Source organism: Ranitomeya variabilis, chromosome 3 (genome assembly GCF_051348905.1).
Source record: "Ranitomeya variabilis isolate aRanVar5 chromosome 3, aRanVar5.hap1, whole genome shotgun sequence".
NCBI lineage: Eukaryota > Metazoa > Chordata > Amphibia > Anura > Dendrobatidae > Ranitomeya > Ranitomeya variabilis.
In genome coordinates this window covers 342,556,916-342,567,071 of record NC_135234.1, presented here as the reverse complement: position 1 = coordinate 342,567,071, position 10,156 = coordinate 342,556,916, and the positions used below count along the sequence as shown (strand labels likewise).

The following is a 10,156-nucleotide window of genomic DNA, read 5'->3' as shown; positions in this document are numbered from 1 at the left end:
ATACAGCTGCGGGCTGATATTCATAGCCTAGAGAGGGGCCATGGATATGGCCCCAAGGCTACAAATACCAGTCCGCAGCCGCCCCAGAAATGGCGCATCTGTAAGATATTCATTTCCAGCACTACAAGCACATCTTCTTTGATAGGCTCAGGGACTAGCAGGATCCCTTTTCTCCCCACTTCTTGCCCACAGATTCGAATATTCATCCACACGACCCCTGTGACCGGGATCGGTTGTTGGTTGGCAGCAAACAACCGGATCAATGTCTCTTTCTGACTTGGCCAGGGCCTGGAAATGCTGCCTGAAATACGTTTCTGGTATCGTCGTCACTTGTGACCCGGTATCTATCAGGCAATCCACTAGAACTCCCTTGAATTCAGCATGTAGGATGGGACACCCAGCAATCAAGTGTTCATTATGATATGGAGAGGCCTCTCTCCTCGCCTCCCCCGCAGAGTGCTGCACTACTGCGGGGGTTGGTATTTTAATGGTATTATTGAAATCCACCGCACTCCCTGTGTGGAATATCTTAGAAACAAAAGGATTTTTTGAAATTTGCTAATTTATTCAAGTGAAAAACAGAAAATCAAATGTGACAGATCAAATAGTAGGCAGTATAAGCGACTGAGTGATTGACGTTTCGACCCTCCCGGGTCTTACTCTAAAGTCGCACTGTGAATACAAAACAGTATAAACAAGATCTTTAGTTACATAATATACAGAAATTACAAGACAACACATACAAAGCAATATATACAGTATAAAAAGTATGTTTAGACTTACAATATTATACCCCAATAGACTATGTTATGAGGCTAAGTTATAGCATGGGGTCTGTCAAACGGGAATCAGTCACGTGTAGTGTTGAGCATTCCGATGCTGCAAGTATCGGGTATCGGCCGATACTTGCTGTATCGGAATTCCGATACCGGGATTCCGATACTCTTGTGGTATCGGGTATCGGGTATCGCAACAACATTAATGTTAAAATGTGTAAAAGAGAGAATTAAAATAAAAAATATCGCTATACTCACCTGTCCGACGCAGCCGGGACTTCAGCGAGGGAACCGGCAGCGTTGTTTGTTTAAAATTCGCGCTATTACTTGGTTACGTGAATTCCCGGCTTGTGATTGGTCAGGTCGGCCACGTTGCCGGGACGCGGACCAATCACAGCAAGCCGTGACGAAATTACGTCACGGCTTGCTGTGATTGGTCCGCGTCCCGGCAATATGGCCGCCCTGACCAATCACAAGCCGTGACGTCACGGGAGGCTGGACACGCGCCCATTTTAAAATGAGCGCGTCCAGCCTCCCGGCTTGTGATTGGTTGACCGCGGCGCAACCAATCACAAGCCGTGACGTCACGGGAGGCTGGACACGCGCCCATTTTAAAATGAGCGCGTCCAGCCTCCCGGCTTGTGATTGGTTGACCGCGGCGCAACCAATCACAAGCCGTGACGTCACGGGAGGCTGGACACGCGCCCATTTTAAAATGAGCGCGTCCAGCCTCCCGGCTTGTGATTGGTTGACCGCGGCGCAACCAATCACAAGCCGTGACGTCACGGGAGGCTGGACACGCGCCAATTTTAAAGTGAGCGCGTGTCCAGCCTCCCGTGACGTCACGGCTTGTGATTGGTCAGGGCGGCCATATTGCCGGGACGCGGACCAATCACAGCAAGCCGTGACGTAATTTCGTCACGGCTTGCTGTGATTGGTCCGCGTCCCGGCAACATGGCCGACCTGACCAATCACAAGCCGGGAATTCACGTAACCAAGTAATAGCGCGAATTTTAAACAAACAACGCTGCCGGTTCCCTCGCTGAAGTCCCGGCTGCGTCGGAGAGGTGAGTATAGCGATATTTTTTATTTTAATTCTTTCTTTTACACATTTATATGGTTCCCAGGGCCTGAAGGAGAGTTTCCTCTCCTTCAGACCCTGGGAACCATCAGGAATACCGTCCGATACATGAGTCCCATTGACTTGTATTGGTATCGGGTATCGGTATCGGATTGGATCCGATATTTTGCCGGTATCGGCCAATACTTTCCGATACCGATACTTTCAAGTATCGGACGGTATCGCTCAACACTAGTCACGTGACATTGTGTCTACGAGTGCTTCTGTAGTAAAAAGTATAGTTGTTACCTTAATCCAGGATTTATGAGTGGCTCTTATGGTAATGAGGATGTTATCCCTGTAGTGTCAAGGGGCTGGGGAGAATGATAGTAATGTTAGTAGCCTGTGATGGATAGGCAGTTACATAGAGGCCCAACATACGTCCAAAAGTAATAGTGATTTACCAGGTACAGTCTTTTTGATACCAAGTATGGCCTGATAGTTGATTTTTCTCTGAGTATGACCTGTAATACCATATACATGAGTGTCAGTGAAAGGTAGTTAATAGTAGCACCCTGGTGTATCCAGAATGAATAATCACCTTGCTGAGGAATAGCAGCGGTGCATCAGCGTCTTGCTGTTGTTTGCATATGCGATTCAAATAGAAAGTTGGTATGTCACTGGAGACAACCTGGAATGTATAATTACAATGGTAAGGGGCGATAACTATATATGTTAGTGGTGTCCAGAGGTTGCTAGAGGGGAGAAAATACCTTTTTTACAGGTGCCAATGTATCAGCCTTAAATTGCTGGTAAGTTGTATGTGGTTTAATGGATTTGCCAGTTCTGGATAAAGCCTGCAATGTTATAGATAATTGGTCAGCCATGCTGTTGGTATTGGGCAGTGTCCTCGGGGAGGTAAGGTGAGTTTTTACCTTGTAGAGGGGTAACAGCGGCGCATCTGCGTCTTGCTGGTGGACATGTAGGCTGTTACCCCTCTACAAGGTAAAAACTCACCTTACCTCCCTGAGGACACTGCCCAATACCAACAGCATTATATATATATTAACATTGCAGGCTTTATCCAGAACTGGCAAATCCATTAAACCACATACAACTTACCAGCAATTTAAGGCTGATACATTGGCACCTGCAAAAAAGGTATTTTCTCCCCTCTAGCAACCTCTGGACACCACTAACATATATAGTTATCGCCCCTTACCATCGTAATTATACATTCCAGGTTGTCTCCAGTGACATACCAACTTTCTATTTGAATCGCATATGCAAACAACAGCAAGACGCTGATGCACCGCTGCTATTCCTCAGCAAGGTGATTATTCATTCTGGATACACCAGGGTGCTACTATTAACTACCTTTCACTGACACTCATGTATATGGTATTACAGGTCATACTCAGAGAAAAATCAACTATCAGGCCATACTTGGTATCAAAAAGACTGTACCTGGTAAATCACTATTACTTTTGGACGTATGTTGGGCCTCTATGTAACTGCCTATCCATCACAGGCTACTAACATTACTATCATTCTCCCCAGCCCCTTGACACTACAGGGATAACATCCTCATTACCATAAGAGCCACTCATAAATCCTGGATTAAGGTAACAATTATACTTTTTACTACAGAAGCACTCGTAGACACAATGTCACGTGACTGATTCCCGTTTGACAGACCCCATGCTATAACTTAGCCTCATAACATAGTCTATTGGGGTATAATATTGTAAGTCTAAACATACTTTTTATACTGTATATATTGTTTTGTATGTGTTGTCTTGTAATTTCTGTATATTATGTAACTAAAGATCTTGTTTATACTGTTTTGTATTCACAGTGCGACTTTAGAGTAAGACCCGGGAGGGTCGAAACGTCAATCACTCAGTCGCTTATACTGCCTATTATTTGATCTGTCACATTTGATTTTCTGTTTTTCACTTGAATAAATTAGCAAATTTCAAAAAATCCTTTTGTTTCTAAGATATTCCACACAGGGAGTGCGGTGGATTTCAATAATACTGATACTAGACCTTACAGTCTGTCTCACCAGCACCCCGATCTAAATTTAGAGTGCAGGCCAAATTATATTTACAGGTATTTTAATGGTGGCTTCCGCTGGCCTTGAGTATAGTTCTGACAGTCTCTGGCAAGGTGCCCCCATCCTCCGCATTCCCAGCATTGGATGCCTCCTCCTCATCGGTGGGCACCTCGAGCCTGTCCTCGTGCCTCTGATGCCTGACGGGAGGGGGCTTGCTCCCACTGATCCCGTATCGGGCCGAAGAATGGTTGCATGAGTACTGTGGGTCAGACTGTTGTAGTTCCCCCACTCTTCGCTCCATCTGGTTCAGTTTCTCTTGCACGTTGACAAGGGACTGCTGAAAGTCTTGCACCACCTGGACCAGCACCTCCTGATGGTTTGGGTCCCCTCTGGCATTGGCGCCCTGGACACGCATCACCCCAGACGCGTAGCTCTCTTCTTTACTTCGGGCCACTGTTTCTGCCAGGATTTGACAAAACGTAAGAGCCGGAACTGCCCGGACCTGTTCTGACAGTGCTCGCCTCAAGGATTTGCTGTGCAGTCCCAGAATTAATTGCTCCCGAAGTATCCGGTCTTTAGAGCCCATGCTGTCAAATCCATCCGCCTCTTTTCTCTGCACCTCCGCTAACACTTCTTGCAGGGCTGTTGCATACTGAGAAATTCTTTCGTCTTCCCGCTGCAGCCTAGAGAAAAATTTGGCTCGAAGGTGACCGGCACTAGCTGTTTCACCGTAGATCTCTTCCAGGAACTTCACTAGCTCCTTCAGGGTACTGCGGGTAAGTTCTGGTTGTAGGCAGATGTTTCTACGGGCTTCTCCCTCTAGGGCAGTTAAAGCAATGTCTGCTTCAAGGTCTGGGCTGATGTTATAAATCTTCAGGGTGCTGTCGGAAAGTGGCATATTATTGCCGTCAAACTTTGGTAGCACCCTAAATATGGTGCCCATAGGGAGTGTCCTTGCAGGGGTTCCACCAATGCCCACAGCATCTCTATTAACATTAGCATTCCTGCCGTTGCTGTCTGCTGCCTCCATCTTGGTGACAGTACCCACTTGAAGCGATGGCCGGGGGACCATGGTGCAGGAAGACTACTGCACACAAGATGAGGTACAAACAACAAAGGGTAGATTTATCGGAAGGCAAAACAAAGATTGATGATACTCTATGTATAACCTCCCTGGCCTTTACTAAGCCAGCTTCACTTCTGCTGTGTTCTGACTATTGAAGCCTACACTAGGCCCTGACATGTGCACAAAACAGGAACAAACTCACGGTGATGTTGGGGACTCAGATCCAGTCCCAAGGGGCCCCCAACAGTCTAGTACGGTGGTGTGCATGGCTTTCTGTCAGCTCTGTGAAACATGGTTTTCTCCTTGCTTCTGGGTCTTGGAGGTGCTCCTGGAAACTGTAAATCCCTTTCTCAGTATCTTCGTGGCTCCTCGAACTAACACAGGACCGCCACCCTCGCTGCACCCGGAAAAGTCTGTCAAATCTCACAAGTCCAGTCAGTTACAGGCTGAGGGTCCTCTCTTGCAGCTATATCAGGACACAGTTCTCCTATCTTGCAGCTATCAGCACAAAGTTCTCTCTGCCACAGCCTCAGCTCACACACGCTAGTGATGTGTCGTTCATGAGCCAACTCCCTGCTGTGAATGAAAGGAGTCGGCTCTGCAGTGTGAGACAAGTTTTTTTTTTCCTTTCTTGGCTGGTGCCTGCAGCTTATCAGATTCAGGTTATTGAAGCCTGACTGTGACTCATGTGGGAGGAGCAGTGAGGAGAGAGGTAGATGTGGACTGTTAGTAAATGCATGTGAGTACTGGAGAAATGGTGCAGACAAGCACAGGATAGGGTGGATGGGAAAAGAAAAAAAAGGGCTTCCTATTGTTAACCTTTAAGTGCCCCCAGACTGCAAGCATTAGTGTTACACCATCCTTCAGTGCTGGAGTCAGGATTTGTTACCTTAGTCCCAAATAAAAGATATACTGGCCTCATCCATGGCATATACATGTATGGTGTGTATAGGAGGGACTCAGCAGATTGTTTGGTATCATAGTACTAGTCAGGACTGAGGAGGATTCAGGACAGGAACACTACAGGGAGGAGGATGGATCAGTTGTTGCTGTTAAGGGTAAGTAATATAAAGTGATTGTAGGCAAAACCTGTGGTGAGATCTAGTACAGCTCCAATCATATAGAGTTACGCTGGTTTCACTCTTGCATATTTCTCAATCTGTGTGACAATGGATGCACACGGATCCGTTTTTGTCTCCATTGACTTTCAGTGGTGACAGATGGGACCTGCGTGTGCATCCAGTTGTCACCGTTTTCCCTCAGATCCGTGTGTCTGCATATTTTACCAGACGCACAAAAACGCAACTTGTTGCAGTTTTGTGTCGTCTGAAAAACACGCAGGCACAGAGACACGCACGGATCCATGGCAACACGTCTGGAATTAATATGGAGCTCTATGGAGCACGGATCCAGGACAACACGGATCCATGTGCTTCCATGTGCAGGGATCTGTTATGCGGAACTGAGCATGTTCAGAAGCAAGGGATCTGCTGTATGGGAAAGTGATTAAACTGTATGGGAACAGGATGCAGACATAATGTAGACTCTGCACGCTGTGCTGTCATACAGTGAACGGCCTCACTAGAAGGGCTTGTGCCCTGTGCTATAGTGTGCTAATGTTAATAAAATGTATTGGGAACATGTATATAACATTTTGGCACCTGGTTAGGGGCTGCACGGGTGGGGCTGCTTTCACACTAGCGCTTTGGTATGATGCGTTGTGATGTGTAGCAATCCTGATGCATCCCGATCCAGATTGCATTCCTATACTTAACATAGGGACGCATGGACCTGCGTTTGCATCAGGAAACATCAGGATCAGTATGCATCAGGATTTTTCATGTGTTACCAAAACGCAGCTTGTTGCGAATTTTGGGTGTTAAAAAAATCTGCAGACATCCTGGTACGTGGCACCGCGTCCAACAAAGATATGGTTGTCAATGTAGATGCACCCGAATCAGGCTGTCTGCGTCCAATCTGCATGTGGATGTCATGCTGCGCATGCTGGGAGCCCCATTTTTTTTGTTCACTTTCACCAGTCTCTCCTCTCTCCTCATTCCCCTCTGCCCCAGAAATCAGAATTTCACATTTCCAACCAAATCCTGATCAGGATGCAGTTCCGCAGAAAAAATACGGATGCAGATAAATTGTGTCCAAGAGGAAATGACTACAGCAATGTACAAAAACCGCCACATATTAGAAAGTAAGACTACAGCCGAGTAGCAGGGGCCCTGTTCACAAGAGCTTACACTCTGAGGAAACAGCAATGCTAAAAAAAAGTCTTTACTGCTTCAGATACTTATACAGGTGTATAATGAGGCTCTCACTTTACAGGCAAAGACCTGGAACGATGACTGTGGAAAATGTATTTCTATTTAAAAAAAAGCCGGTTCGTGAGCAGAAAGAGCTGGCTCTTTATGGAGAGCAGAGCCAAATGAACCAAAAAGAGCTGGACTGCCCATGACTAACATACGCTGTTCAGGCTCCACCCTTGCCATCTGCACAGTCCAGTACATTCACACAGTCTATTGCAGGGGAGAAGCAGAACATTCCATCCTGCCAGACAAGGGGGTGCAGTCTCTTAAAGTAACAGCGTGTTCCTTACTGTCCATTTCAGCACCACCCTCCTACAGCAATACAATCCCCCTCCCATGTATGTCAGTTCTGGCGCTGCAATCCTGCTGGTGCTGCAATCCCCCAGGAAGAAGCGATTAGCAAAACGCGCGTCGGGGTCTCTCTCTCGTTAAAATACTCACACTGCAGGTAAAAACAACACGATGTTGCCGTTCATTTAGCACTTGGCACTTGCAATATGACACTAGTCACGCTCAGTTTTTATGGGGTATTTACTCTTAGACTTTGATATTTGGACACGTTTACTTATTATGCACTTGCACTTTAGTTTGTATACTGTCACTTTCAGAAGTTGAATCATTTCAATCCCCCAGCCTGCTGTTGTATCGACATACACCCACACCATTGGACATATGTACTTATTTGAGATCTACTGTTCCCTACGATCTTCAGTGTGGGTGTTGCAATTACTTTTTGTGGATTGTTTGGAGTTCACTCTGCCTTGTTCAATTCCCCTACTTATATTAAAGGGGTTGTCCACTACTTTCAATTAACCCCCCTATGTATCCCCCCGGGGCCCCTGATGATTTGTGTAAATACCTTCCTTAGCTGTTTCCGCCTGTGAGCGGCGCTATGCTGGTGGCTGAGTCCGGGTCACATGACCCCCAGGCTTCAGCCGCCGCTCATTTCCGCCGACGTCACGTCAATTTCCAGACTCTGGAAATTGTCGTGACGTCAGTAGCAGGCGTGTCCCCAGGCTCCACAGACAGCAGTCACTCAAAGAGTGACTGGGCTGTGGGTGGGGCTGAGGCTGCCTGTAGGGATGTGCTGGGGGCAGGCGGGGATAGGCAGGGATGTGCGGGTGGGTGCCGGTGCTGTGCGGCCCCCGGCGCCTGTGCTGTGCGGTCCTCGGCGCTGTGCGGTCCCGGGTGCTGTGCGGTCGCCGGCGCTGGTATGTGCTGGGGGGTGGTGTGTGTGTGTGTGTGTGCAGGCATCGTCTGATGGGACAACAAGTCCCATCAGGCTCCGCCTGCTACAGTGGCAGTGAGTGACACATTAGCCAATGATGGACAGTAGTAGTCCCATCATCCGGCTAATGTGTTGAATGTAAAAAAAAAAAAAAAAAAAATACACATATACAGTACATACATACATACATACATACATACAACACTCACCATGCAACGACACTCACCATGCGGTGACACTCACCATGCGGCGACATGCGCCATGCGACAACATGCAGCATGCGATGACATGCGACGACATGCAGCATGCGACGACATGCGCCATGCGACGACATGCAGCATGTGATGACATGCAACGACATGCGCCATGCGACGACATGCAGCATGCGACAACATGGGCCATGCGACAAACATGCGCCATGCGACGACATGCAGCATGTGATGACATGTGACGACATGCAGCATGCGACAACATGCGCCATGTGACGACATGCGCCATGCGACGACATGCAGCATGCGACAACATGGGCCATGCGACAAACATGCGCCATGCGACGACATGCAGCATGTGATGACATGCGACGACATGCAGCATGCGACAACATGCGCCATGCGACGACATGCAGCATGCGACGACATGTGCCATGCGACGACATACAGCATGCGACAACATGCGACATCATGCGACATGCCACATACAGTACATACATACAACATACAGACATACAGTACATATAACATAGATTACATACTCACCATCACTTGTCACTTTGATCCCCGAAGCCATTGTCATCTGTAAAAAATATTAAAATAATAAACAAACAATATACTCCCTGATCCGCAGAAATCCAATTAAAACGAGTGTTCCACGACGATCTCCCGTGGAGAGCAGGAGCATCTTCTGATGTGACCACTCTCCAGGGGCTCAGGAACACAATGAGGGGAGGAAGGTATCCTTCCACAATGTATTCTCCACAATGTATTCCTACGCCCCTGTGAGAAAATAGTCCCTAGTCTCACTTTATGGCATGCTGTATGAGAAAGTTCCCACGCAGCTTTTTGCCATAAAGTGAGACCAGTGAACTTTAGTAACCTCAGTGATGCACTACAGGAGCCATTGTATCCTGTCAGTGTGTCACTGAGGGTCCTATAGAGCAGTGACATCACCCGATGTCACTGCTCTATAGGGGAGATCGTCGTGGGACACTCGTTATTAATTGGACTACGGCGGACAGGTAGTATACGGTTTATTATGTTACGTTTTTTGCAGGCGCTGAAGTATGGTAAGTATGGTTAAATGAAGAATATTAAAATACTTTTTCCTAATGTGTGTGTGTTTTATTAACCCTTTTTTAGTATTGGATTAATAACGGATAGGCGTCTTATTGACGCCTCTCCGTTATTAACCTGGCTTAATGTCACCTTACAATAGCAAGGTGACATTAACCCCTTATTACCCCATATCCCACCGCTACACGGGAGTGGGAAGAGAGGTGCTAAGGCTGGTTTCACACTTGCGCTTTTATCTGCATGGGCTTTAAAAAAAATGCATGTGTGAAAAAACGCATGTAAACGTGGTAAAACGCTGCGTTTTTTAGACGCATGCGGTTTTGCATGTAGAAAAAAAACGCGGCGTTTTGCCGCGTTTACATG

General features: G+C 47.1%; 1 long non-coding RNA gene across 1 annotated transcript; it reads left to right on the top strand.

Moving 5' to 3' along the window:
* The first annotated feature begins 3,281 nt into the window (after positions 1-3,281).
* On the top strand, positions 3,282-3,717 carry LOC143818220 (uncharacterized). The gene is made up of 3 exons (XR_013224391.1): positions 3,282-3,306; positions 3,397-3,461; positions 3,695-3,717. It is a non-coding gene; the product is annotated as an uncharacterized LOC143818220 (long non-coding RNA).
* The last annotated feature ends 6,439 nt before the right edge of the window (positions 3,718-10,156 follow it).